The sequence below is a fragment of the Meles meles genome, chromosome 4 (genome assembly GCF_922984935.1).
Source record: "Meles meles chromosome 4, mMelMel3.1 paternal haplotype, whole genome shotgun sequence".
Lineage (NCBI taxonomy): Eukaryota > Metazoa > Chordata > Mammalia > Carnivora > Mustelidae > Meles > Meles meles.
Genome location: NC_060069.1, coordinates 73370949 through 73382396, shown reverse-complemented (window position 1 = coordinate 73382396; position 11448 = coordinate 73370949). Strand labels below are relative to the sequence as shown.

The 11448-nt window shown below is 35.9% G+C and overlaps 1 pseudogene; it reads left to right on the top strand.

The window, feature by feature from the left end:
• The first annotated feature begins 10222 nt into the window (after nt 1-10222).
• LOC123940704 lies at nt 10223-11109 on the top strand (annotated as a pseudogene).
• The last annotated feature ends 339 nt before the right edge of the window (nt 11110-11448 follow it).

Below are 11448 nucleotides of genomic sequence, written 5' to 3'. Positions count from 1 at the left end.
CACAAGTAGGCAGAAAGGCAGGCAGAGAGAGCGGGAAGCAGACTCCCTGCTGAGCAGAGAGCCCAGTGCGGGGTTTGATCCCAGGACCCTGAAATCATGACCTGAGCCAAAAGCAGAGGCTTAACTCACTGAGCCACGCATGCACCCCAAGGATCCCTCTATTACATCTGTTTAATTTGTAAACTATGTTGTCATAAGATTGAAATTCTCTTTGCAGATCTGGTCATTACATTTCTGTTACATTATATATACATATTTCATTTTTAATTTTTTGTGTGCACTTTGATTTATTGAAATAGAAACTATCACATTTTCTTTATCCTATTCTTTAAAATTACTTGCAAAACATTCAAAGTGCTATGCTTGTATCTCTGTTTTCTTATTGATAATTAGTAATGTTTCCTGCACATAGTAAAACCTATGAGAATATTTTGCTTTAGGTTAGAATTCACCTATACTATGAAGATTGGTGGTTTCTCGTTCCTCAAGCGGTTCTACTTCTCCTACTTTGAAATGTTATAGCATGATGAATCAAATTTGTTCTTAAGAGTTAGGTAGAAGAATCAGCAACATTTAATGATAAAAGAATATTTAAATGTTCTGACATAAAATTGCACCTCCTACATAGGAGTCATCGGTCTTTTCAAAGACCTATCTTCATTTTAACCTCAAGGCTGATTCTGCTCCTGTGCATGTTACCATAGCAAAGGTATAAGGAGGAGGGAAGGAGTTTAATATAGAAATAAAAACAAATTAATTACTTTTCTGGTGAATGTTTTCAAAACTGCTCTTTTCTTAAAAGATTCTAATAACTAATATTCTTTACTATATCAGAGATTTTCAGGCTAATTGTTAGGGTCAGATAAACATTAAAGTAAACATCTCTTACTACCGGTTTTCCAATGGTGGTAAATCCTTTATACACAGTGTTTTGCTTGTTGTTATTCTTCCCTTGTCTTATTTATAAGAGGTAATACTGAGAATTTTAGGCAATATTGGAATGTTTTAACTAGCTGTATGTCTTTTTTTTAACGTGAATCAAGTAGGGTCTGCTTTTACACATGCTGTCCTTTAATTAAACCAGCTGTAAACTAATCACTGGGTTCTATAAGGCATCGTGTCTATACATGCAAAATTAACTGAGCACAGCATGGGTGATCTCTTTATTTCGACTGCCTTAAAAATCGATGAGTGCTGCCACAAGGACAATTTGACAGCAGTGGTTCGTATCCTTTGTGAAGACAGCTGTGCTAAGATATAAACTTTATTTCTCCCCCAACATTATAGAGGCAGCACAGAACATTATAGAGGCAAGCTTCCTAGAAGCTTGAAAGAATAAATGTACCTGTTTGGAAGCCTAAATTATATACTCAGTGAATTAACAGAATGTTAAAAACACACTAAACCTTGCCTTACTTATCAGTTTATGGTGTAGTAAAAATGCTGCTATGTTGGGACTCAGGAGGAATGGGCCTCAGCCACATGTTGCCATGGTGAGATGTCCTTATCACAATAGCTGGGAGTGCCCTCGTTGGAACAAATAAAGAAGTGAATTGGACAGCCCATTTTAACTGAAATTTTCAGAATACTAGGTAGAAAATGGGCATGAAGGCTGGGTAGGTTTAGGGAAAAAAAACACCTGGGACATACAATAAATATGAATGAAGGGTTTCCAAAACAAACAGATCTAGGATTGAAATTATGCTTCTGTCTTTTTTATGTACTGTGTGGTCTTGGAAGGAGGTCCTAGCTTACTCAACATCCATTTCCTAATCTATGACAACATCTGCTTCCTACAGGTTAACTGAAAATTAAAAGGTTAATATAGAGATACAGAAATGAATAAAAATATGTAGATACAGATATAATATAGAGATTTGGATTTGTATCTAGGTAGCATAGTAAAAGTATTTAATACATAGCTGCTTCTATAATATTATGGTGCTATGAGCCTTTAATTGAATAAGATCATAAGCTTCTATCCATTAATATAGAAATTGACAAATTTCTTCAACTACTCATGACAAATTATGCCCACACCCTAAAGTTATTTAATTTTTCATGGTGCATAGTATTCTCTTACACACCTCATATTTAATTTTTTTGTCAAAATTCAAACCTGTAATTTGATTTCCAGATTTAATTTTCTCCAGATGCTAAATCCTTACCTAAGTAGCTACGGAAGGTTTCAAAGAATATACAGATTCAGCATATATATATATATATACACACACACAGATTCAGTATATACATATACATGCATATATATATATGATCTTTTAAAGATTTCACACGAGATTTTTCCTTAATAAGTGAAATGAATATTTCAAAATAAAGGAATTTCTGGGTTTTTAGAATTCTTTCCTAGGAAATTTCATTTTTCTTCTCTTAAAAAATATAAACAAAAATTTCTATTGTCTTTTAGAATGCTCATAATCTTTGAATGTACTTATATGTCAAATAATAATCTAATGAAATACAAAATCATATATTCATATTGCTAAGTTTTTCCTAGTAGCTATACTTTAGTTATATCTTTATATACTAAATCCTCCAGTCCCTAACAGTCTAAAATATCTTGTTATTTAGTTTGACTTTTGATATTTTAAATAGATTATTGCAAACTTCCTTATGTGGAACTATAATGCAGGATAGTTCACTTGTGAATTGTCAAAAATTTGGTCTCCTGATCTTTTTCTTTACTTCTGACTATATCATTAACACCTACCCCTTCACTTAACAATCTTCAACCAAAAGCATATTACTTTTTCCACATAGAAGAAGCAACTGTGTAGTAAAATTATTGTCTTCAAAACAAAGTTTCATATTAAAATATTACATTCTTCTTAATATTATGTTTCACTGATGCAATGAAAATAATGAAGTAGGCAGTTGAAAGTCCTTGTGATCAAATCAGTAATGAGCCCTAATGCTGGTAACTAACATTTGGGGTTAGCAAAAAACATTGTAGCCTTGGGTTAAGCTTATCCTTCAAGAAGACCTTTAGCAGTAAGATGCATTTCACTCTTTTCAGTTAGCAGAAACCAAGAATTAGGTAGAAAAATAAAACAAAATGTAATTTGTGAAAAATTGTCAAATGCCTTGCCTGTGAGGCCACAGCTGTGTGATATAAGCTCATCACAAAACCTATGCTATCAGATTCCTCATCCCTTGGCTTTTTCATTCTGACAAATTATATTTATTATTTACACATTTTACAGTCAAAATTAGTGAACATATAATTTAATTGATTACTTGGTTTCAACATGCAAAAAATATTTTCTTTTTATGGGAATATAAAAGTAGGCAATTTCTTCATGTTGTTCCTTTAATAACAGGGATGAGCAGAATTCTAAGAACTGATGAATATTAAGCTGACAAAAAATAATAGCAAGAATCTCAATAAAAAATACTGCTATAACTTTTGTTTCTCATAAATTATAAATATTTGTCATTTTAGTAACAGTTCCATCTACACGTAATTGTTAAATATTTATATTTAAGTGAATAAACAGAATATTGGGAGAACCAAGCAGAAATGAATTTTTAGCTATTGTCGAAACATTGTTTTTTACCCAGAAATTTCCCTCCAATCTCAGCAATAATTTTAGATAAGACTAAATATTCCCCCACCCCCACCCCCGTTCTGTAGGTAATTGGATACAGTAGCAGATATTTTCAAAGCTTTAAGAGTTATATTCAAAAGGAGACATGTTTTCTCCAACTTGGGCATGTGAGTACATTTGTTGCAAATTTACACTGATGGTTTCCAAATGGATATTCAGTGGCAACCATCAGGAAATTAGTTTTAGACAGATTATTAAAGAGAAGTCAAAGACAAATGAAATAGTTTATAGACCTTATTGTGGATTTTTATTAATAAAAACTATACTTACACAGTAAGCAAGGTGATGCATTCTTCTTCACTGTTTTATCGTTCTTTTATACTATTGACAAGAGATAAACACTGTAAGTCCATTTGTTTATATGTTGACTTTTTAGGAAAGAAAAGAGAGAAAAACAATGTTATCAGGATTATAACTCTGACAGCTGAGAGACAGAAATAAACATCTTTGTAACTATGATTATGGGATAGAGGGATGGAGCAATAGCTCAGAAATAGGCAGGGAGTCAAAATGGATGTGAAGGAATCACACAATATAAAATACATTTTGGACTACGTTTTCATTCATTAAAAGAAAAAAGAAAAAAGGAAGGAAGGAGAAAAAAAGAGAAAGAAAGAGAAAGAAAAAAGAAAAGATAAAGAAAAAAGGAAAGAGGAGGAAAGAAAAGGAAAGAGAGGGGAAAAAAGAAAAAGGAAAAAGAAAGAAAGAGCAAGAAAGAAAGGAGAAAGAAAAAAGAAAAAGAGAAAGTGAGAAAAAGAGCAAGCAAGCAAGAAAGGAGAAAAAAAGAAATTTGAGCCCTAGGTAGGCTATATAAATGACCTAGTTACCAGCCTTCTGGAACTAATTCAAAATTTAAGAGTCACTGTTCTAGATAATTCTCTCCATTCAACTTTGAAGACATTCATTACATGAATCAAAAAATTTTTTGGGGGGGGGGCACCTGGGTGGCTCAGTGGGTTAGGCCTCTGCTTTCAGCTCAGATCATGATCCCAGTGGTCCTCGGATCGAGCCCCACGTTGGACTCTCTGCTTAGCAGGGAGCCTGCTTTGCCCTCTCTCTCTGCCTGCCTCTCTGCCTACTTGTGATCTCTCTCTCTCTCTTTCTCTCTCTTAAAAAAACAACAACAACAAAAACTCATCTCACTTCTTTAAAAAAAAAATTTTTTTTTAAAGATTTTATTTATTTGACAGAGAGAGTCACAGCAAGAGAGGGAACACAAGAGGGAGGATTGGGGAAGGGAGAAGCAGGCTTCTCATTGTGCAGGGAGCCCAGTGCAGTACTTGATCCCAGGACTGGGTTCATTAACTGAACCGAAGGCAGATCCTTAACCAATGAGCCACTCAGGTGCCTCTACATGAGTCAAATTCTTAAGAAAATATGAATCTTTTTTCTACCTGATCCCATCAATTCTATTCTTTTTCCTTTCACTGTTCTAAGACCCTCCCTTCAGACTGTTTCCTTTGAAGCCTTGTTTTACTTTCTTTCCCTTAGATTTGGGTTTATAATTGTATTTTTTTTCTTTCCCTTCTCTTTCTTCCCTTCTTTCCTTCCTTCCTTCTTTCTTTCTCCTTTCTCTCTTTCTTCCTTCCTCTCTCATTCTTCCTTTCTACTCCCACTGTTAGTTTTGTAGTTAAACTTTCTGTCAATGTTTACCCTTCCTACAGATTATGAAACACCTCATTGATTTAACTTTTTGAAGCTTTCATGCAGAATTTCATTCTGGTATTGCTAGTTGTACTCAGCAAGAGGACAGGTCCAAATTATCTGAATGGAAGTAGTAATTAGATCATTTCATTGGTAAATTTTATGAAAACAGACATTTGGAAATGTTTCCATAATAATCTGATTTTAATACTTAAAAAAAAATAGTCACCTATAAAACTTCTACAATTTAATTTAAAAAAAACTGGGGCACCTAGATATCTCAGTAGGTTAAACGTCCAACTCCTGATTTCAGCTCAGGTCATGATCTCAGGCTCAGGAATTCGGTGTCTTGAAATCGAACTTTGTGCCTGGGCTCTGCACTCAGCAGGGTGCCTGTCTCTGTCTCTGTCTCTCTCTCTCTTTCTCTGTCCCTCCCATACCCCTCCCACAGGCTCACACACTCTCTATCTAAAATAAATAAATAAGTCTTTAAAAAAACAGTTTTAAAAAAACTATTAAATGGAAGTCTCTAAATCTTTTGTAAAGGTTTTACAAAAGAAAAATTTCAATTAATTTTTATTTTTTTAAAAATATGAAAATGCTAACTATTTAGTTTGTGAGATTGATTCAAAATCATGGACACTAAATCCATAAAAACTGAAATCCAATGAAAACTTTTTAATAATTTATGGATCAGATTGAAAATTAAAGATTATGATTGAGTAAACACAGACAATAATAGGATTCTTCCATCTAGATCCATGCTTTTTTTTTGAACCACGTTTTGTATCTGAAGAAGTCCCAAATATTGAAATAAAATAACTTCAATTCATGGTATCACAAAATGATGAAGCAAAATTTTCAAAAATGTGAAAAGGTAATTGTCAGAAAAAAGTAAAGTCATGATTCCTATATAGATACAAAATGAATGCATGCTAAGGAATTTATTTTACTCACATGCTATAAAAGAACTAGGCAGATGTTATAACCAGTTCAAAAGAAAAGTCAAAACAGCACATGAAATAAAGGAATTTTGGATGACTTGCAAATGGATACAAAACTCATTTTCCATAGAAAATTAAGATTGGGAAGGGAAGTGGACTCAGTTAATTCATATCACATGAGGTAGAATTGCCAAGATAAATAACAAAATCTGGTAATCCACCTTGTATGCTACAGAAAACACATAGTTAATTTTCAATTGAAAAGCAATTTTTCTTCTACAAGAGTAATCAAGTGTATAGAGTCACAGCAGTCACAAAAATAAGCACACACACAGATTCACACAACTTTTCTAAGAGGCTTGTAATGTAAATAGATGTGGAATCACCACATAGCACACCTGAAACATAAAACTGTATCTCAATTTCATAAAAAGAAAAAAAGAGGTTATAGTGACCAAAACCCTATTCTTGCTCCATTTTGATACTGAGAAATAGAGGTTCAGCTTCAGATCTGGGGGTGGTAATAATTCCAGGCTCAGGACTTTTTTCATATGAAATTCCAAGGTTTTGTAAATGTAGTGGGTCAGTTGCATCAGAACTTTGCAGGACACAGGTAAGATACAAATCTCAGTCCCACCACAGATCTATTAAATCTAATCTCTGGTATCTGAGAGTTTATTTTATAAAATGATTTGCAGGCAATTCTTAGGCCCAGGAAAGTTTTGGGGCCTTAGTCATAGAAAATTACTCAGGTCTGTAAAATAACTTCTGTACTTTTGCCCTGAACTTCTGGTCTGTTTCATTAAATGTTACCTTGCAGGGCCAATTTAACATTTTTAAGATAAATGTTGGTTGGGATAACATGCATGATCGTTTGAACAAAATTGAACCCTGGGTCACTTTTATAAATCCTACTTTTCTTTTTTTTTTTTTTTTTAAAGATTTTATTTATTTATTTGACAGAGAGAGATCACAAGTAGACAGAGAGGCAGGCAGAGAGAGAGAGAGAGAGGGAAGCAGGCTCCCTGCTGAGCAGAGAGCCCGATGCGGGACTCGATCCCAGGACCCTGAGATCATGACCCGAGCCGAAGGCAGTGGCTTAACCCACTGAGCCACCCAGGTGCCCCTAAATCCTACTTTTCTTTATCTTGCTTTCAAAATTTGTTTCAATTTTGTATCCTGAAAACTGTTATTCAATCTAATTTTCATCTCACTTGAAGAAAAGCACTGTTAAGCTTGTTCATTCTGTGTTTTATTGAAATTAAACAATCAAACAATATGTTAGAATATAAATATAAATGTATTTTTTTTAAATTTATTTATTTTTTCAGCGTAACAGTATTCATTGTTTTTGCACAACACCCAGTGCTCCATGCAAAACGTGCCCTCCCTATTACCCACCACCTGTTCCCCCAACCTCCCACCCCTGACCCTTCAAAACCCTCAGGTTGTTTTTCAGAGTCCATAGTCTCTTATGGTTAGCCTCCCCTTCCAATTTTTTTTTTTATAAACATATAATGTATTTTTATCCCCAGGGGTACAGGTCTGTGAATTGCCAGGTTTACACACTTCACAGCACTCACCATAGCACATACCCTCCCCAATGTCCATAACCCCCTCCCCCTCTCCCAACCCCACCTCCCCCCAGCAACCCCCAGTTTGTTTTGTGAGATTAAGAGTCATTTATGGTTTGTCTCCCTCCCAATCCCATCTTGTTTCATTTATTCTTCTCCTATCCCCCTAACCCCCCCGTGGATGGAACTAGAGGGTATCATGCTTAGTGAAATAAGTCAATCGGAGAAAGACAACTATCATATGATCTCCCTGATATGAGGACATGGAGAAGCAATAAATGTAATTTTTTTAAGATTTTATTTATTTATTTGAGAGAGAGAGTGAGAGAGGTCACAGAGCTGAGAGGAGAAGCAGACTTGTTGCTGAGCAGACAGCCAGATGCAGGCCTTGATCCCAGGACCCTGAGATCATGACCTGAGCAGAAGGCAGGTGCCTCAGAATATTAATATATTATGCCACTAAAATCCAGTAGAGCTCTGGCACACTTCTGAACTGCTGTTTACTCTGGTGATCTCAATGGTAGGCAATTTTGCATACTGGGGGATATTTAGTAATGTCTGGAGACATTTTTGGTTGCCATAACTAAGGTGGTGGGGGCAAAGGGATGCATCTGTTGGTATCTAGTGGGCAGAGGCTGAGGATGGTACTAAACATCGGCTCAGCACACCAGACTTATTTGGTCCAAAATGTCAATCACTCCACTATCAGTCTACTCATAGTGAAACATCATACTGATACTAATAAAATCTATACATTAGATTAGAGTTTGTGTATATACAATATGCAGTATATAGAAAAGTGCTTATAATCATTATTGGGAGCAAATGACACCCACAGGGGAATTAGGCCTCCCCAGGAGCTCCTGGCTTGGTAGGTAGACTTACCTACATCACAAAAATGTAGAACTATTATTGTCACTTTCTTTAGGAGAACAGTGAGACTGGAGATGTACTCTGTCCAAGGATCACAAAACTATTGTATGTTTGAGTCAAGATTGAATTTTCAGTTTTTCTTTCTTTCTTCTTCTTTTTTTTTAAATTTAAAACAACAGGTTTATTCAACATTTACAAATGTTGCAATAGCCTAGTACAATTTATCTGGACAAACTGTAGTCGTCTAATACAATTATCTGGACAAACTGTACTAGTCTAATACAATTATCTGGATAATAATTAGTCCACTGTATTAGGGGTGATAATATTAAAATTGTTTTTACAAGTCAGATTTTATTTTATATTGTTCCTCTAAATATTTTGAGAGTTACAACTTCAGTCCCATACTAAATTAACTCAGGTTTTAATCACTGAGTTGAGTGCAAAATGTGTTCTGTTGTTTTGGTATATTGTTTGTTTGTTATTTGCTTTTAAGTAATGAAAATGAAACTAGTGGTTGTACCTGAGACCTAGGAGTGCATTAAACACCTGGTGAGAATAAAGTTACTTCCCACATCTATTTCTCATTTTTTAATGTCTTTGATCTTACATAGAAATATCATCCATAATCTCTAAGACATAACTTATGAAAAAGGCGTGTTTCTAAATACTTTTTTCTAAATTTAAAAGGGTTTTAAATTTTGAAATTTCAATGCATCTCACTTCATTGCCGGGTGTTTTGTCTTACAAGCAAAACAAGGACTTGAATAATCACATTCTCAACAGGTGCAGAGTGGAATTATGTGACAGAGGTTACTTTAAATAAGGATAAGGGTTGTATCAACCATCTGCTGAAAACATTCCTCGCTTTTATATTCATAACTCCCATGAATGTGTTTGTAATATCAAAAAACTTAAAAACATCAGCCATTGTCAGACAGAAGTATTATGCCCTAAAAAAACCACACATGGGATTATGACTATTACTATTTTTTTCAAAAGCAGTACTTTCAAAGGTTAAACTTCATCATAATGGAATTATGAAATAATTCTATAACAGAATGAAATTAAGTTATAGTAAATTTTTAAAGAAGATGGAATTATAGTTCCACATTGATTTCATTGATTTTTTGAGAGAGAGAAAGAGAGAAATGGAGAGGGGTAGAGGGAGAGGGAGAGAGAGAAACTTAAGCAGGCCCAGCATGGAGCCCTACATGAGGCTCGATCTTAAGACCCTGATATCATGACCTAAGTCAAAATCAAGAGTTGGACACTTAACCAACTGAACATGCAGGTGCCCTTCAACATTGATTTTATTGACTTCAGTCTCACTGGGCCTTTAGTTTCTTATATTCTCAACTTCTTTAGAAAGCAAAGTTATGGAACCTCAGAAAGAGAACTCCAAGTCTGGAAAGAAACAGTTGGTCTCTGGCTTCATTCGAGTTGCCAAGCAGCTCTAAGGCCGAAGTACAAGTCCTCTCTCCAGACTGAATTGGCCTACATGGACATTCTGCTGGTTTTCTGCATCACCTCACAAAGATTTTCCTGATATACTTTCTGCATGGCTTGTACTGAAAATGTCCTTGGTGGGCACGCCCCTTCACCTAATGGAGTAGTCACAGATGAGTGTGGGATGCGGGAGCCATGCCCCGAGGACGTGTCCCTCCAGTGTCCAAGTACCATGAGGAACTTGGGGCCACCACCGCATCCTGTTGAGCCGTCCTGTCAATGTGCTGACTGACCTGGTGAGAGAGCAGCTGCAACGCGCTTCTGAGACGGCAGGAGCGTGCATTCCTGTCCACAGTTCCAGAGCTCACAAACACCCCTATGGGCCACTGCCTGCTGTTACCCATGAGTCCCTAGCAACACCAGAAGTAAATAGCTCTGAGGGGCTGGCAGGCTGGAGGTGTAGAGGACAGTATTCTCTTAATGTGTTCCCGGAATTCTTTGGCAGTCTTCCCGCACTGGTGATGGGGGGCAAGTGTGAGGGGGGGCACCCAGAGATGTGGCAAGGTTACACATGGTTTTGCCAGGTCAAGGGTTTTTTCCATCCACAACTTAGAGACCCCCCCACATATCCCCACCATTAGACCAGGGGTAATGATAGAGCTGCCTCCAGGAAATACAAGAATGGCTGGCAAGGAAAGGCTGGCTCATGTTTCTTTCCCACCGGGAGGCTCCCAGCACCCAGTGGAGAACTGGCCTAAGCCTCTCTCCTTGTCTTTCAGTACTTCCAGTTTACCTTCTCACCCTACTGCCTACTGCTTTATACCTCCTGGACCTCCAAGTTTCAGTCCATTTCTTGCTATGCCTATTGCTTTTGCTCCACCCCCGATAATTGGTCCTCCACTACCTTCTTATTTGACCAATTTTTCTTCTGGGGCATGCCTGCTCCTACGCCCTCAAAGAGAACAAGTGATGACAAAAAAGGGCTGGGGGGAAAGGTGAAAATTACTCATTTATGATTTTATATTTGAAAACCCCCTACCCCTTACACTTTGCTTGTCTTAAGTGCTTGGAGAGTCAATAAAGATTCTGAAGCTTGAAAAAAAAAAAGAAAAAAATGTTAGGGGAGTAAGAAACATATATATTAAGAATCATAAATAAGAATAGTTATTTTTCTTTAAGAAGAAGCAAATATAATAAGAACTATGTATTTTTAAATAAAGCTTTCATAATTAAAATATTCTTCACAGTTAAAACAAAATGATCAGAATTTTCCTTTAACCAAAAGATATAATCTGACATGTGATACATATGCACAGCGTTCAAAACAGAGTACACCAG